Source organism: Lygodium microphyllum, chromosome 19, assembly GCF_053477565.2.
Source record: "Lygodium microphyllum isolate KBCC chromosome 19, Lygodium_microphyllum_v1.1.10, whole genome shotgun sequence".
NCBI lineage: Eukaryota > Viridiplantae > Streptophyta > Polypodiopsida > Schizaeales > Lygodiaceae > Lygodium > Lygodium microphyllum.
In genome coordinates this window covers 123486137-123499749 of record NC_141153.1, presented here as the reverse complement: position 1 = coordinate 123499749, position 13613 = coordinate 123486137, and the positions used below count along the sequence as shown (strand labels likewise).

The following is a 13613-nucleotide window of genomic DNA, read 5'->3' as shown; positions in this document are numbered from 1 at the left end:
AATCCCATGATTGGCATAAGATATGTCAGGTTTGTGAACAGAATGGATTTTAATTAGCGTGGACATTTTGAACTTTGAAAAGTGACCATTATTCTTAATGCTTTCTCATTTTTGGCAGTTTGTCCTACCGATCGCGATCGCGGGATGCCTAACTCCAGAAATTCACGGGGCCATTTACAAGCTGTCGACTTTGGTGCAATGGATCTCACAGAAAGAGATTAAGACGTCCTCTATTGAATCCGCAAGGCGGGGAGTAGTTGAGACGGTCTGTCTCTTTGAGAAATACCTGTCCGCTAGCATGCTCACGATACAAGTTCACCTTCTTGTGCATCTTGTGGATGAAGTGGAGATTGCTGGACCTGTCCATACACGATGGATGTTCTTCCTAGAGCGCTTCATGAAAACCCTGAAAGGCTTTGTGCGACAACGAGCTCGTCCGGAAGGTAGCATGGCGGAAGGTTGGTTGGTGTCAGAGGCGTTAGTGCATATCTCACAATGGCTACCAATGGTGGAACCAGACAATGAAATGCTATGGATGTTGAAGGACGATGACAGGCTGACTGGAGATGTGGTGGTTGGAAATGGGGTAGAAAAAAGAATGGATGCCTCAATGGAAGAGAAGGTGAATCGCTTTTGTATGTTGCACCATGCCTCCATGGAGACGTGGCTCCCCAAGTACCAGATTGCAAGGCAAGATCGAGAGGAAGCACGAGCCAAATTCCGACGCAGTACGCGTCACCGACCGCAGCATCCAGCGAAGGGACAGAGGTCTCAATGGAGGAGTGGGAGTTCTCGAGGGGATATAGTCCAAAGGTAATGAGGGGTTTAGAATGTGTCGTATCTAAATTTGCTTGCTACATCTAATTTGAGTGTTTCAATGTGCAGTACAAAATATATAGTGCAGCGTGGTCGCACGGACGGCATTTTCGGGTGGAGCGTATTGACAAAATGCGCTCCACAATGGACTGTGGTGTCATGGCAAGGTTTGAGCAAGAGAGCCGACGACGAGCAACGGATCCGAACACGGTTGTGGATGAGATGGAGTATTTTGGGAATTTGCAAAGTATTATTACGGTGGATTACCGTAGCTTCTCCATGATAATATTCGACGTGCAGTGGTTCAAAGTGGTACTTGGAGGAGCTGGCGCAACAGTTCGACGAGGTCCATCTGGATTTCTCGAAATAGATTCCGAAAAAAAATGGATGGATTTGCGCGACACCTTTGTGTTGCTGGCCCATTGTGAACAGGTGCAACTAGGCATTTGCTTGCTAATTGTAATACGACATGGTTTATGTCACAATGGTTTGAAGACGGTTTGTAAGTGTTTGTGAACAGGTAATCTTCTATCCAAATCCCCGACAACCTCGATGGTGGTATGTTATACCTTCAACTCCTCGAGGTGCGAGAGTATACGATCAAAGCGATGTTCTAGGCATAGATGAAGAAAATATGCAAATAGAGGGATCGAAATTACAAGGGGTGGAGGCCACCGCAAGCTTGGAGCCTGCATCGGCTAACAATGATGGAAATATAGAAGTCGTAGAATTTTTTGAGAACGAGACAAACTCGTTGTTTTGTGGTGACATGTCTATCGACCTTCCAGTGTATGCAGAGTTGTGTCAGGAGATTAACATGGGACCATAGAATACTTCATTCTTGGAGAATTGTATTACTCAATTCGTTGTTTAGATCTTCCATAAAGGTAGATAAGATATGCATTTTAAGAGGGATTTTTCAAAAATGATTTTATTAATGTGCTTTGTATAGTTTAAATTGATTATTCTAACATTATTTTTTATCTGTGCAGGTATCGACATTTTCAGGATGAGTCGAGGGATGAGCGATGAGGAGTTTCAGGAGATGATGGCACGTATGTCTCCAGATCAGCTCGCGAGATTCAGAGAGATAGCAGATCAAGAGCTGTCTCGTTCTTTGTCAGGACGCTCTGCTAGATCAGCTTCGGCGCGATCAGATGCTTCAGCTTCGAGTAGACGATCTCGACGCTCGCGACTTGGGCCAGAGGGAGGGACTGCGACTGCAGGAGGATCAGGGGGGTGCTGCTGTGGAGACACGGACGCGGTGTCTCCGTCTCGTCGTTCAACTGGAGCTCGGTCACCGCCAGGATTTGTCACACCTGTGGGGATGTCCACTCCAATTACTCCGGCTTTTGCGCAGCCATCGGCAGATGTCACGCCTTTTGGTGGCACTCCTTTTGGTGGCACCCCCTCTGGTGGCACTCCTTTTGGTGGCACATCCTCTGGCGGCACCCCTTTGTGTGGCACTCCGGGAGAGGGTACCCCCGTCGGTACACCGGATGTATGGATACACTCCTAGGGATGGGAGAGGGCCCATACAAGGCACACTCCTAGGGATTATGGATACCTAGTGGATGGCAGGTCAGGAGCCATCATCATGAATGATGAGGGGAGGAGGGTGATGGCTCGCATGAGGGAGTTGTGCCAACAAGTTTTTCGGCACAACGTCCTGGATCATTGGAGGAACATACCGGAGGGGAGCAAGGAGTACATAGTAGCATCCTTGCACGAGGAGTTCCCGGTGCCAGCCGCAGTGGATAGATTCTCTACGGGCTGGATGATGGATTGCATGCGTGCATACATGTCACATAGACGATCCGACGCACGCAAGGCAATCAAGAGTGGGGCTCCAAAGCCCGAGTGGTTAGATGCAGACGACTGGCACCGATTGAGGGAGGAGGCTACAAATTTTCCAGGACGTTGGAGTCAGCAGCGGGAGGCGGCGAGGGCACGAATCGAGGCCGGATCGGTACATCATCTTGGGAGTGGCGGCCACAGGATATATTTGGAGGACTTTGTAAGATTCTCTTTTGTTTTGCTTATTTGTTTTTTTGAGATATTCTTTGTACTGACAATCATGTTTCTAACAGTTAGCATTTTGTTTTCTTTGCAGCACTCCATTACAAATCGCTATCCGCAAGGCCTTGAGACTCGATATGCGGAGAGGCACGGTCTCAGATCATTGATCGACTGATTGTATAGACGCGGCGGCCCAGTAAGTCACTCATCTTTCTTGTCCATAGTTACCATGAGATATTTGAATGCATTATTGTATGGTGGATTGATATGTTGTTTCTTTTTCTGCAGAATCCGTTTGATGCTCCTTTACAGCGGGAAGAGCTTTCGGGGGACGACGATTTGTAGCTCGCCCTTGGATCCTTAGAGCTCACATACCTTTAGTTTTTAGTCCCCCGATCTATGTAGACATTTTCTATGTATTAGTGATATTGTTTTATGATTATACCAATCGCATTTTATGCGATATCATGTATTTATTTCATCCATCAGTTTTATGATTTCAGTATACATTCTTTTTGTTTGCAAACGCTTTGTATGAAGCAGTGCAGAAACTATTTTGTATGGCTCTCATGCAGCACACAATGCTATATGTGGCAGGGCAGCTTGCTGCCCTGCCACAAAAAAAAAAAATTTCTCTGTTACCGTCGCTATTTGCGTCGCAAATTTACTGCATGTGTCGCTATTGCCGTCGCTATCAGCGTCGCAAATTCTCTGTAACCGTCGCTATATTCGTCGCAAATGCGACGAATATAGCGACGCATATAGCGACGGTTATAGCGACGGTTCTATGGCGTCGTCAATAACGACGCTTTTTGCGACGACGGGGGCAAATTTTGTTGTTTGAATTTTCGTCGCTTTAAACGTCGCTATAAGGTCTATATCTTGTAGTGAGTGAGGGATTAAGAGGGTGAAGCTCTTCACCATCTCCTCTTCTCTTCTTCTCTTCTCTTCTATTTTCTCGTGCACACAGCTATATAGGATGGAGCTTAGAGATGGAGGAGGCTTGAGGATGCTTAAGCTTGCATCTAGGATCGTGGAGCTACCGGGGTGTGTGAGAGAGGAGGCAACTCGTATCGGCATCAATGTAAGATCACTACACTCATAGGATCGAGGGCGCATCGGCTAGGTGAGAGATAGCCATTAGAGCTCGCTTGAAACACTTGAGGCAACAAGCGGTCTGTGGGTCTTGGCGGTTGAGCGAAAGCTCCCACATTTTGGTTCCATTGCCGGGACCAACAAATTCAAGCTTGAGCACTTGTGCGCCTCATATCGAGCATCGAAGTAAGGGATTCATCCCCGAAACAGAGCTTGAGATAGGTAGGAAGTTTGGGTGTTTTTGATCTTCAAAACAAGTAAGTATTTTGGGATATTTTGTTTGTTTTAATGATTGGGAAACATGGAGAAATTATTTCAGTTTTTTGCTTTCGATTCTTGTTGCATCTAGAGTAGGTTAGGACTAGGAAATCGCACCGGAAAAGGGTAGGGTTTACTGTTGCACAGTAGGGCAAAACAGGGCAAAAATCGTGCAAAAAATGGCAAAAAGCTCACTTGAGATGCCTAAGATCTGCAAGTGAGTGATTGGGGGCATCAACACCATACCCAAAAAGGGGCATAAGAGCCAAGAGGCCAAGGTAGAGCTCATTTGTGACCATTTTAGTGAGTGAGTGAGAGAGAGAGAAAGAAAGAAAGAAAGAAAGTTATATTAATGTCTTTTAAAGACCAAAAACTGGCCTATGAGACAAACTGTGATACAACTGATGAGGTCCAACTATCCAAAATAAAAGTGCTGAATGAAAAGCTAAAAACTGGAAACTGAAATACGGTGCTGTGAGTGTGATAAGTGTCGTGTATGTCTAGATGCGTATGTAGCTCTGGTACTCCAGATAATGGCTACAAAAGGGGAACAAATGCCGGCTATGATAGGGAAACAACTGTTAGCTGTGATAAAGTGGTGCAATGTGTATATGTAACAGATGCAGGGAGATATACTATCCTAGGATGTAGTAGCAGTCGTCGAAGTCGCTAATAGCAGGTGATCCCTCCTAGATGCAGGATGTGGTACATCGGCCATGGAGAAAGAGCAAATTGGAGATCTGAGATCCAATGTGTCGAGTGTCGTCGGATCTCAGTCTGTTGTCGATGTAAATCAAGAATCCTCTGGATCTCCTGTCGGTGTGGCTGTGGGGTCCAAAACCCACGGATCCTCATGCGACATCGGGTATGCTGGTCCTCAGCCTACTGTAGTGTGAGCCCGAAGGTCTGGCTAGAGGCTGGTACAGTAGCTCTCACTCTGTCTGTCTGAAAGAATTGTGTAATAGTTGCCTCGATGGGTCCCTCTCTGACTGGGACCCACTGTGTGCTCTACTCTCTGATGTACCATGCCACTCCCAGAAAACGGCCAAATGATCTCTGATCCATATCAGCCATACATCCCTGAAGTGAGCTACTCAATGTGTATCTAGATCTCAACTCTGAGTATGCCAGGCATCTGAGAACAAAATGCTCCTCACTCTCCACCTCTGATCTGCAAAGGGGGCATATCCTCTCCTCCCATGGGATGCCACTAGCTCTTCCACTCTCAATCATAAGCTGATGTGATGATACACTGAGCCGTCCAATAAGAACTCTCAATCGATGTGGCATATAGATCTACATATATCTCAGAATCTCTATGAATCCTTGCTCTGATATGCTCAAGAACTGTGTATAATAATGTGCCATCTTCGATAGCAGTGGCTGTGTAGGGCTGACCCATGTCCTCTGTATATAAATATGCCATATCTCCTGTCTGATGAATCTATTCCTCTCAGAGAGAGAGAGGGTGTAAATGGGAGCCTGAGTATCATATAGAAGAGGTGGGAGTCTATCAATGTCCAGCCCATGTCTATCAAACCAGGCTCTAGTCTGTGCATACCATGATGTGGAATCCCCCGTTCGAGCCATCTCCTGAGATGCCATATATGCTCTGTATGCAATGCGATAGAGAGAGAGAGAGAGCCATCACACGATTCGATTCGATCGCACCATCGATGAGCCTACCACTCTATTCAGATATACGAATCCCTTCCCCTATCCCCCTAGATAGGATCTGGAGGTTTATGCTTGCCACGATTGATTAAATCGCAAGAATCGAGTGAAATCGAACTCTCGTTGTCGACGCTGTGCCGCATTCGGTTTGTCCAAGCGGCCACTTTTGGGCCAAGTCCTAGAATCGGCCCTCGGTCCTTTTGTATTTGGCCCACTCGGCCCAAACCTACTCGGCTCGTCTAAGTCAACCATTCGGCCCTCAACCGTTCGAGCCAAACCATCCGAGCCATAGGATTCGGCCCTCGGCCACGTGTCATATTCGGCCCTCGACCCAACTGCCTCGGCCCGTCCAAGCGACTTCATCCAAGTCTATGCCTCGACCCGTTCGATTCTACCCTGTTTGAGTCCCGAATTCGGCCCTCGACCCATGTACCTTGGCCTGTCCGAGTGACCCACTCGGACCCTGCAATTCGGATCAACTGGGCCGAGTGAAAATTTTTATCAAATCCTCAGAAATTTGACCTGACCTGGCTAGAGCTCAGTAGTGCAAACTGCCGAAAGTCCTTCTGACGCCTAGAACTTGATTCTAGCACATGGAATAGAAGGAATTGTAGGGAGCATCCGCTTGGCAGCCTGAAGTAGACAGCAGCGAGACCCAGATACCTAGATGCAAAGCGCTGAGCAATTAAAACATGATTGGCCAAGAAAAAATGAGGCAACATACTAGAAAAACCTTGAACCCTGTCAAGGCAGCCAGAAAATTGACCAACAAGCCTATCAGGCCCGAAACAAAGCGAGAGGGCATGAGACGCTTCGAGATTATTTGCTGCACTCACCTTGAATTTTCACACTTAAATGCACTTAAAGAAATTGAAATCCTGATTGAGCACAAGTGCACGAGGAGTGACACGCACACTGAGTGACCATAAATTGAGGATTGTATTCAATAACTAAAGGAACTCACTCAGATAAACCACTCAAGGAACCCACCAGTAGGAGAGGACCCAAGACGTAGACAAACCATCAACGCGCGAAGTAGGACCAAGCAGGTGGCATCAACGACGTGGAATTGACAAATCTACTCAACCTGATCGAGAGCTTGGCTGAGCAGGACAACACGATTATGGCAGAAGAAGGATCAAACCATAGGTCTAATGAGGAACTTGACTTAAACGTCTTCCTGGAGGTTATTTAGTAGATGGTTAGTAGCTACAATGCACATGCCCGGTACGAGCACCGCGGCAGGACGACAGATGCTATCATTGCAGACCTAGAATAAGAGAGGAAACTAGCCCGCAAGGCTTTGCAAAGCATAGTTGAATACAATATGGACTAGGAGGCTAGGAGCCAAAGGCAAAGCATGGAGTTGCGTGAGGTACAATGAGTGCTGAACTTAGCAAGAAGAAACCGAACAGATCACGAGAGAGCCCTAGAAGGAGACTTGACGTTGAGCAAGCTTCTCATGAAGGGACTGCTAGATAACATGGCAGCAGAGCAAAGTGCTGTGGCTCTAGCGACATCGCTGCTCGCAAGATTAGGAGCGAACCAAGGCTCAAAGATCCAGTCTAAAATCCCTATCCTTGCCAAGCAACTCAAGAAATACCAACCCCACGAAAATCCATACAGCTTTGTAGAGTAGTTTAAGCAAGTCTGCGAAGCCAACGGCCTCAATGACCTAACTCAACACTCTCAAGCGTTCGGGCTCTGCTTAGGTGATAAGGGAAGGACTTGGTATACAAGCCTAGATGCCGCAAAATGAGCCAACTTCAGTGATCTCAAGGATCTCTTCATTAAGAGATTTGCCGAGCCTGGATACTCCAACAATCTGCTAGTACGCTTGATGAACGTCAAGTAGAAAGAGAAGGAGGACATTCGTGACTACGTAACCCACATGAGGAGTCTCTTCAAGAGAATCCCTATGGGCGAGCGATTGACTGAAAGAGCAGTTTCGACAGTATTCATTAGCAGAATTCGAGACGAGGAGTTATATAAGGCTTTGGCAGGCAATTCGAGCTTGCAGCGAGATGCGCTAGCTAGAGTATTTGAGAAAGCCATCAGAGTCGATGATCAATTGAAGGAGCGGAGCTCCAAGAGCTCGAACCTAGAAGAGAACAACTCGTGAAGCTCAGAGAGAGCGTCAGCCTCTAGTGAGCAATCGGTCCCATCATCCCAAGATAAGGGGAAGGCCACCGAGACAAACTAAGACTTGGCTGATGTAAAGATGGAGTTAGCCAGGTTGCAAGACATGTTGAGATGACTAACACGCCCACACGTCCAATGCGTGTACTGTGGTGGAAACCACTTGCCAACCGAGTGTCAAGATTGTGGGAGAGAAGGAAGGAGTCTCACTTGTAGCTTTCTTGCTTGCACAATGGGGGAATACACACAAAGGTGGAGGCTGAAAACAGTTTTCCTCTTCTTAGTTGTGTAAGCCAAAAAGAACTCTGGTACAAAGAAATAGAAGAACCCTATATATGGGTCTCAAACCAAACTCAACTAACTAAGGTGGCATACTAACTGAGCCACGAACTAGAGTAGATAAGGATAGCTGTCATCTAGCTATTATTCATGGGCGGTGTACCAACCACATCTGCAACAACTGACAAGTCGGTGACATAAATGCACAACGGTCACCCTGGCATATCACGAGTGGAGCTCGATATCTCAACACTCCCCCTCAAGCTCAATCCCAATTCGTGCACACCAAGTAGGTCTCTGAACTTGCGCAGCTTCTCTGCGCCCAATGCCTTCGTGAATATGTCAGCTACCTGATCCTCTGTGCTGACATAAACTAGAACAATAAGACCTAGTAAAACCCTCTCCCGCACATAGTGATAACGCACCTCAATGTGCTTTGTTCTAGCCTGATAGACTGGGTTATTTGCCAAGTGTATACTACTCATGTCGTCACAATAAATTACAACTGGCCCATTTGTAGGCTGATGCATATCATAAAGTAGGTTATGCAACCAAGCTACCTCACATGCAGCCATTGCTGCACCCCTGTACCCAGCCTCTGTGCTCGACAAGGCAACTGTAGGCTGTTTCTTGCTGCTCCAAGTGACAGCAGCACTCTCAAAAGAGAACACATATCCATTGGTAGATCGTCTATCAGAAATACTACCAGCCCAATCAGCATCCGTGTATCCATACAACTGTATCTGAACCCCAGTCTCATAAAATAGTCCATGCTACAATGTGGACTTCACATATCTGAGTATGCGTCTAGCCACATCCAAATGTGGTTTCCTTGGAGCCTGCATAAACTGACTTACCAATCCAACAGCATAGCTCAAATCTGGCCTGGTAATAGTCATATAAATCAAACTTCCTACTATGCGTCTGTACATAGTAGGGTCTTCGAGAAGCTCACCTGCATCTGCGCTCAACTTCACATTCTGCTCCAAAGGAACTGAAATAGGCTTACAGCCTGTTATCCCATATTTGAACAGCATGTCCAATCCATACTGTCTCTGCAAGAGCCATATCCCACTTGGTGATCTAATCACCTCAATGCCCAAGAAATAACGCAGCTCTCCCAAATCCTTCATCTCAAACTTTTGCTTCAATAGCATTTTCACATGAAGGATATCTTCATCACTATCACCTGTGATAATCAAATCATCAACATAAATGACAAGCAGTATAATACCTTTCTCTATTTTTCTCACATAAAGTGAGAAATCTGCCTTGGAAATCTGAAAGCCAATAGTAATAAGATACTATCCTATCTTATCAGACCATGCTCTAGGTGCTTGCTTCAAGCCATACAAGGCTTTCTTCAACCTGCAAACAAACTCAGGATGATCAGCATGCACATAGCCTCGTGGCTGCTCCATATAGACCTCTTCTTGCAAATCACCATGCAAGAAGGCATTCTTTACATCCATCTGATGTAAAGACCATCCCTTTGATGCAGCCCTCTTACGATTGCCATCCTTACAACCGGACTGAATGTTTCTTCACAGTCAATGCCATATGTTTGTGCATAGCCCTTGACTACTAATCTTGCCTTGTATCTGTTCACAGAACCATCTGCGTTGTGCTTCACCTTATAAACCCACTTACAACCAATTGCATTCTTATCTTTAGGCAAAGGTACCAACTCCCATGTAGCATTTTCTTCCAAGGCATCCATTTATTCATCCATGGCTTTCTCCCATTTTTCTTTTTCCATGGCTTGCTCAAAAGAAGTGGGTTATGGTTCTTGTATCACTTTGACTATATATGCATAGTGAATGGCTGTAAATCCATCATATTTCAGCCTATCCACATGATACCTAGCTCTGGTAGACCTACGCAAAGTAGGCTCACTTCCATGTGCTCTCAAAACATCCCTGGTCTTCCTTACTCCAGGTGTAACAATAGAAGGAATACCCAACTCATCATCAATTCTCAGTTCTGAGCCACTGAATTCACCATCCACATAAGAGTGACCTGCATTCACATCAAACATGGGCTGATCTACCTTCTCTTTTCCTTTTCGTGATACCTGCATACCACTATCTGCATTGCTTTGAGAAGATTCTTCTGATCTCATTCTGCCTGTCCATGGTGAAGAATGTGAACCACTGCTAGAGGACGCTCCAGGTCCACTAATATCTTGTGACTGCTGCTATGAATTCTGTGCAGCATTACCATTTTGTGCATCTACATTATCAATCAAATTTACTGGTTTATACCAGCTACTCATCTCATCAAAAACAACATCTCTGCTCATTGTAAACTTACGAGTAGAAGGGTTATAGCATCTATACCCTTTCTACTGCAAAGAGTAACCAATAAAGATGCACTTCTCAGCTTTTGGATCCAACTTGGATCTCAACTCATCTGGCACATGAACATAAGCAATGCAACCAAAAATTTTCAAATGAGAAATATCTGGTTTCCTACGAGTATACCTCTCCTCTGGAGTCATCCCATGTATTGCTGCAGTGGGAGTCCTGTTCATTATGTAGACTGCTGTAGCAACTGCCTCAGCCCAATAAAAATCTGGCAGTCTTTTTCATTGAGCATGGCACGAGATACCTCTCCAATATGCCTGTTTTTCCTTTCTGCAATTCCATTTTGTTGTGGGGTATGACTGCATGAATATTGCTGCTTTATGCCATGCTCTTGCAAGAACCTTGCAAACTCATTTGAGAGGTACTCTCCCCCTCCATCTGACCTTAGGCATTTTATTTGCAGGCCTGTTTCTTTTTCAACCATAGCTTTAAGAGTTTTGAAAACCCCAAAAACTTCACTTTTCTTTTTCATAAAATACACCCAAACTTTTCTGCTATAGTCATCAATAAAAGTGACAAAATAATGATAGCCTCCAAGAGATGCAGCTTTAGTAGTCCACACATCAGAGTGGATTAATTCCAATGGCTTCTTACTCTCTTGAACATGTCTAGGAAATGGTTTCCTTGCCTGTTTTCCAAACTAACAGGCTTCACATACCTTCTGCATTTTTGCAACCTTGAATTTAGGCAATCCTACAACAATATTTTGGGCCTGCATTGATTTAAGTCGCTGTACATTAACATGACCAATGCGTTTATGCGAGATATCAATATCTGCAACTACACCGGTCCCATGTGCAAACATTCCTGCACTCAATTCAGGCATGTTTGCATCCAATGTAAACATTCTGCCCTTCTTCTTTCCTCTTGCTATCAAGCGACCTTTATTTTTCATATCCTCAACAAAGCATCCATGAGGATTAAATCTGACTTGCAAGCCCTGCTCAACCATTTGACCAACAGAAACCAGATTCTTGGTGATATTCGGGACATGAAATACATCTGACAGGTATTTCTTTTTCCCATCCTGCATAGACAAAGAAATTTTTCCAATCTGCACAATAGGATGTGCAGTATCATCACCAGTCTCCACAAATCCTGGTTTTTTCATTTTTCTTGCATCCTGCATCCATTCTGCATGACCTGTCATGTGGTTTGATGCACCTGAGTCAACATACCACACTTTGTTGCTTTCTTCTGCACTTGTCACAGAATTGTTCATGTGCTGTACCATAAACAAATGCTCATTTCTGTCATCACCCTATCTACTAGAAGATGCATAATTTCCTTGTTGCAATTTCCTATTCATGATGTCATTCTGCTTTTTATAGCAGTCTTTAGCCATATGACCCATTTTACCACAGTAGTAGCATTCAACATTGCTGTTTGCATTTTGGCCTCTTTGCCATCCACCACGACCTCTTTGGCTCCCCCTGCCTCTAGAGTTACCACGTCCTCCTCCATAGGACTGATTTTCTTGAGTCTGCTGCATATTCTGATTTCTACCACGGCCTCCAGATTGGCCTCCTCTACCTTTGCCTCTACCTCTTCCAGCATTTGAGTAGAAGACAGTTTCTTTTGAAGTTCCTCCTGAAAAAGATGCACCACCATTTCTCTGCTCCTCAGAAATTAGAAGAGCAATCAACTCCTCAAAATCAGGAAATCTTTCACGAACTGAAATGGATGTCCGAAACTGTGCATAATCCTTTCCTAGACCATTCAAGGTCACAGAAACTAAATCATCATCTTCCACTGGCGACCCAATGGAAGCAAGTGCATCTGCAATCTTCTTCACCTTCATGTGGTAGTCATTGATGCTCATACTTTCTCTTTGCATATTATGCAACTCTTACTTGAGCTGCATTTTCCTGGCTTGTATACTTGTGCTATACATTTTTGACAAAGTATCCCATGTCTCCTTTGGCATATTTGCATCCTGAATATGCACAATCATAGAGTCTGAAATACTGATAGACAGCCAGTACATAACTTTCATGGCTCTCTCATACCATGCTTTAAATGCATGCATTTGCTGTTGATTGGGAACATCAGGAAGAACTGGTTCTTCTTCATTTCCTGTAACAAATTTCCAATATCCTTTTCCCATAAGGAAATTCGTCATTCTAAACTTCCATGCTTGAAAGTTGTTCTTGTCAAGCTTTTCAGTGATAATCTATGAAAGAGAATCAAACGCCATTACAGAACACTGCAAAAAATTCTGTCACTACAAAGAACACAGCTTCAGCCTCACAAGGGAAAATCTGCAAGAACTGACAAAAGTGGTATTTGACCACACAGTCACTTCCTAGTGACGATTTTGCATCAGCATGCAACAAGGATGATTCTGTAACTCCCAATGTCTCTGCGCACAGGCATACGATGCAATTTCTATAGTAACTTTTCACCGACCTGTAGAACAGTGGTCGCACAGCATAAAACTGGGCCTTTTCCTGAGTGTGTGCAGAAAACTCCTGCCTCCAAAACAGGCCCCGAAATGGCCTCAAATAAAAAAAATAGGGTCACCAAGGGCTAAAGCCCTTACCCGCAGCATATATTGTCCTCTTGCTTCACCGTAAAGGGCGTCTCAACCTGAGACAATGCACCCTTGCCCTTTTCGGTTGTGCTACTCTGTAGAGACTTGCTCCCAAAACAGAAGAATGAAAGCAACACTGGTCCTCTTACCAGAACACCGCGAACTTGGCTTGATTTCTTGAGCTCCTTACCACGAACAAGGTTCTGATACCATGTCAAGATTGTGGGAGAGAAGGAAGGAGTCTCACTTGTAGCTTTCTTGCTTGCACAATGGGGGAATACACACAAAGGTGGAGGCTGAAAACAGTTTTCCTCTTCTTAGTTGTGTAAGCCAAAAAGAACTCTGGTACAAAGAAATAGAAGAACCCTGTATATGGGTCTCAAACCAAACTCAACTAACTAAGGTGGCATACTAACTGAGCCATGAACTAGAGT

At 45.0% G+C, this 13613-nt stretch overlaps 1 pseudogene; it reads right to left on the bottom strand.

Moving 5' to 3' along the window:
* Nucleotides 1-5070: 5070 nt before the first annotated feature.
* Nucleotides 5071-5817, bottom strand: LOC148020338 (uncharacterized; annotated as a pseudogene).
* Nucleotides 5818-13613: the final 7796 nt, after the last annotated feature.